The sequence below is a fragment of the Rhagoletis pomonella genome, unplaced genomic scaffold (assembly GCF_013731165.1).
Source record: "Rhagoletis pomonella isolate Grant_MI unplaced genomic scaffold, Rhpom_1.0 Rhpom_scaffold_00003, whole genome shotgun sequence".
Classification (NCBI taxonomy): Eukaryota; Metazoa; Arthropoda; class Insecta; order Diptera; family Tephritidae; genus Rhagoletis; species Rhagoletis pomonella.
The window spans coordinates 34364574-34368993 of NW_023458557.1; positions in this window are offsets into that span (position 1 = coordinate 34364574).

The following is a 4420-nucleotide window of genomic DNA, read 5'->3' on the forward strand; positions in this document are numbered from 1 at the left end:
TGAAAAAATAGTATTCAGGAACAGGTTTTAGAAAATATCGGTCAAGAAGCATTTGAAATCAACTATTGGAAGCAACTCGTGTTCCAAACAGTTGGTGCACTGAATTGCTTATTACCTGCACGATGTTTCATCTCCTGTTGACTCTGTTTTCGACTGCTTTGCGTTTTTGGTTACAAACCTGAAAATGAAATCGTTTAAACATTAATTAATTGATATTAATTTACTCACTTGTCCATCGTATCGTTTTTTAATAAACCGCATGCACGCTACTTTTCTAGAGAGGTTCAATGCGCTGTGTTCGAGTGGTTACTTGTTGTGTACGCTAGTGTTGCAACCACTGCTACAGTCATATACACACATCTTATAATAGGGGTATACGTTTGTACATACAAATCAGTTACATTTACATTTTTGCGTGCGCCGTTATACGAACACACCGTTGAAATATTCTTATAAGCGTGATTGAAAAAATATTTCGAAATATATTTTCTATTTTTCGCAAATAACCAAAACCTGCCAAAATCCAATCTAGCCTACCAACCTACCAAATGGAAAATAACCTACTAGTTTTGGTAGGAAAAGCCCATGTTTGGCCACTCTGATTATAACCCTCACTAAGTAGCATTATCTTTCTGTTTTTACGAAGAAATGGGCTGAACACATTTTGCAGAGAAAGCCTTTCTGCGTAGGCGGCCTTTGGCCGCGTAGTCATTATGACCCTCACTAAGTAGAATTCTCTTTCTGTTTTGCGATGAAAAGGGTCTGAACAGTTTTCGCAGAGAACACCTTTCTGCGTAGGCGGCCTTTGGCCGCGCTCGGGGATTATAACCCTCACAAAGTAGAATTCTCCTTCTGTTTTGCGACCACCTTTTGCATAGAACACCTTCCTGCGTAGGCAGCCTTCGGCCGCACTTAGGGACTATAACTATCACTAAGTAGCATTCTCTTTCTATTTTGCAAAGAAAAGGGGATGAATACCTTTGTCCGAGAACACCTTCCTGCGTAGGCGGCCTTCGGCCGCGCTTAGGGATTATAACCCTCACAAAGTTGTTGGTTCCGTGTTACTATTCAATTATGTTATTTATGTGTATAATATTTATGGGTGTGACATTTTTGTTTGTAATAATAAACAAATTTCAAACAAATGTTTCAAACATTGCCGACCCTGGTTTTGTGTGTAATATGTATGATAATAATATGATGATTCGTCAATTAAACTAAATGAACTGAATGAACTAAAGAACTACAGTCGAACTTCTATAACTGGAATTATCAGTATCCAATCAAAATGTTCGACTTATGGAGACTTCCAAGTTATAGAATATTATTGTTTTTTTTAAGAAACCACAATTATGTAAGATACATCTTAAATAATGAACACATTTATCAATTCCAAACCAAGTTCACATGTAAAAGTTACAACGAATTAAAGTAATCAGAAATGAGTGACTGAAATCCTACTTTCCTTTTCGAGTTTTCAGTAAAAAGATATTATAATTTGTTCAAAGCCTTATAGTGATCGTCAGTGGTAGTGTCATTCGTTTGCAACTATAAATTCAAACATCTGAAGCAATCTCTAACATCATCATTTGAAGGCTGGTGAATAATTTCATCCACGCAGCCCTCATAATCACTTTCCATTGCACTGAAATACGAAATCCGTTTCATATGCGTTAAAAATATTGCATTCATTGTACTTTTCTAGTAAAATTGGCAGAATTGTAGTTTTCCATTCCTCGCAGTCTTCGTCGAGAACGTCATTACTCTCACAACACACCTTTTTATGGCTCACGGAATGCCTAAAATAAAACAAAGTATCCACTTTGAACAAACAATTCATCAATTACGCTACTTTTTTGGTACTTCTGCTTCCATTTATCAAGAAAACTTTTGCTTGCCTTGAAATTTTCATCGCCAAATCGCTTTGCAAACTCCATTGCTTTGCCCTTTAATAATGCCCCGGATATTGGCATGTTTTGATTTATAGCTGCCGTAAACCATTCGAATAGAGTTTTGTTCACATTTTTCATTGTTTTGTTGTGTCCAGAAGTAGCACCAGTTTCGAACGACGTTATTATTGACTCTTTGTTTTTTAAAATTGTAGAAACCGTGTTCGCCGGAAGGCCATATTTTTCAGCCACTTTTTTGTTCTTTTTACCACTTTCAATTCCTTTGATTTTCTATAGACTAACACTTTAAAACACGTTTTGACGCCATGCTAATATTTAGTATTTACTCTACGAAAAGGCTATTCAAACTGAATAACAAATGTTACACAAACAAAAGTCAAAAAGAAAAAAGCACTTGCTTAACAAATAAATACTTCCCCGAATAAGATTCCCTGAAAAAAAAAAACAAAGCAACAAAACCAAGTGCATAATTTGGGATTTCCCCTAAATTGTTCGACTTACAGAAGCATTTGCCAAGTTTTTATTCGAATTTTGGAGAAATTCGAGTTAGAGAAGTTCGAGTTATGGAACTAAAAATGAGTGTATATTGCTGTCTAAACGCTATTGCCACTTTATTTAGCTCGATTTATAGAAAATTCGAGTTATAGAAGTTCGCGTAATAGAAGTTAGACTGTAGTTAACTAAGGTGAGCGAACTACAACTGAACAGTTTACTCAAAAGAATAAAAGCGCGCAACTCTAATAATCATGTTAAATGCATATATATGTAACAGGAAAAGTTGCTAAGCAAGTAGGGGTTTTCCAAATAATTTGAAAATTACAACCCGGCTAAAAAAAATATGTGTATTGATAAAATCACATTTTGAATACTGTTCCACAATTTTGTTTCTAGTTAGCCAAGGTGCAATAGAGTCCTTACAAAGGATACAGAATAGGGCTATGAGAGTAATTTTAAGGAGTAATTTATTGACAAAAATAAGGGTGATGATAAATTCGTTACACTGCACTTCGGACAGCGACTGGATGCCTTCTGATGTCGCAGAACTCCACCTGCACGACGAGGCGAGGTTTATTAAACAACCTCTGGACCCGTCAGCTTATCGACAGGCCCTGAGCGGCATTCACAGGGAGTCAGTCTCGAGTTATGTAGACCTGTGAATGCCGTTCTAGGCGCACAACTACCGGACATCGACGAGACGGAGCTTCATCTGCCTCGGGAGACTAGAACCACAATAGCCCTCTGGCTACTGCAACAGGTTAAACTTATACCTGAGCAGATTAGACGTAGATGTGCCAAATGAGTGTCCGGCATGCGGAGAGACACTCCACGACTCAAAACATCTCTTCGTATGCCCGGAAAACCCGACAACGCTAACGCCTTTGTCCCTGCGGACCGACACCATTGAGGCTGCACGGTTCTTATGGTGTAGCCGCTACAACAACAATGTTAAATTCGTTGATGTAGATGCGTGTGAAACAAAGAATATATTTGAGTCTACTACTATTTGTCATTAAAATACAACATAATCTCATGCCCTCATACTTAGCTAGGTATATAACAATAATAAGATGTATTTTACCTTATACTTTAAGAAACAGTGGCGACTTGAGATTAGCCTCATTTAGAAGTACAGCCTCGCAAAATAGTATAATTTATAAGGGGTTTGCATTGTTCAACGGACTACCCGATTCTGCAAAAGCAGAATTGGATATCAACAGGTTTAATTAGGTCAATTAATTGAAGTGTATGTAAAAGACAATTTTTGAACTGACTTCAAATTTGAAAAGAATTGTGAATTTAATTCAAATCTCAAAAATGTAAAGTTCTAATTTGGTTGTTATTCAACTACAGTTTGAAACACAATAAGCATGAATGTAAAAAAGCATTATTGTATAAAAATAAGTTAATAGTAAAAAAATATTTTTAAAACAAGTTTTCTAAATATGAACGAGATCGGACCATAAATATCCTCAAAAACTTTTATGGAGTTATTCCCTTTCATGTTATTAATATCCGTTCTAAATATGAACCAAATACGGGTTTTTCATATTGGTATATCGACTCGGGAGTGCAATGGGGTATGCAGTTACAGTTGCACGGCTATGCGTCCTCGTTCGCGCACTCTGGGCAATCTGACCAACCCATGTGCGAGATGAGGTCACTAGTCCGAGTGAAGCCTTGGGTCACGGCGGAAAGAGGCGGAGCTTCGGTGGGGCCACTCCGACTTATTCGGTTTAAGGGCTCACTGAAGTCTGCAGCGCCTGTTCGCCAGTAGGTGCGGCTGCGAGCGGACTCTGTCTTGGTGCAAACGACTGGGTATATAAACGTGTATTTGGTGGCGAAAACATCCCCGTCCCAGCAATGGGGTGTGCGCAGGGTTTGGGACCCGCCACGTATAAACCACTTCCAGTGAAGAAGCAAAGCAAAGGCTCGGATGAGACCTCCCTTATGATGACAACCACGGCAAACGATAAAATTAGTAGGTGACTTTAATGCGCACCACGATCTTT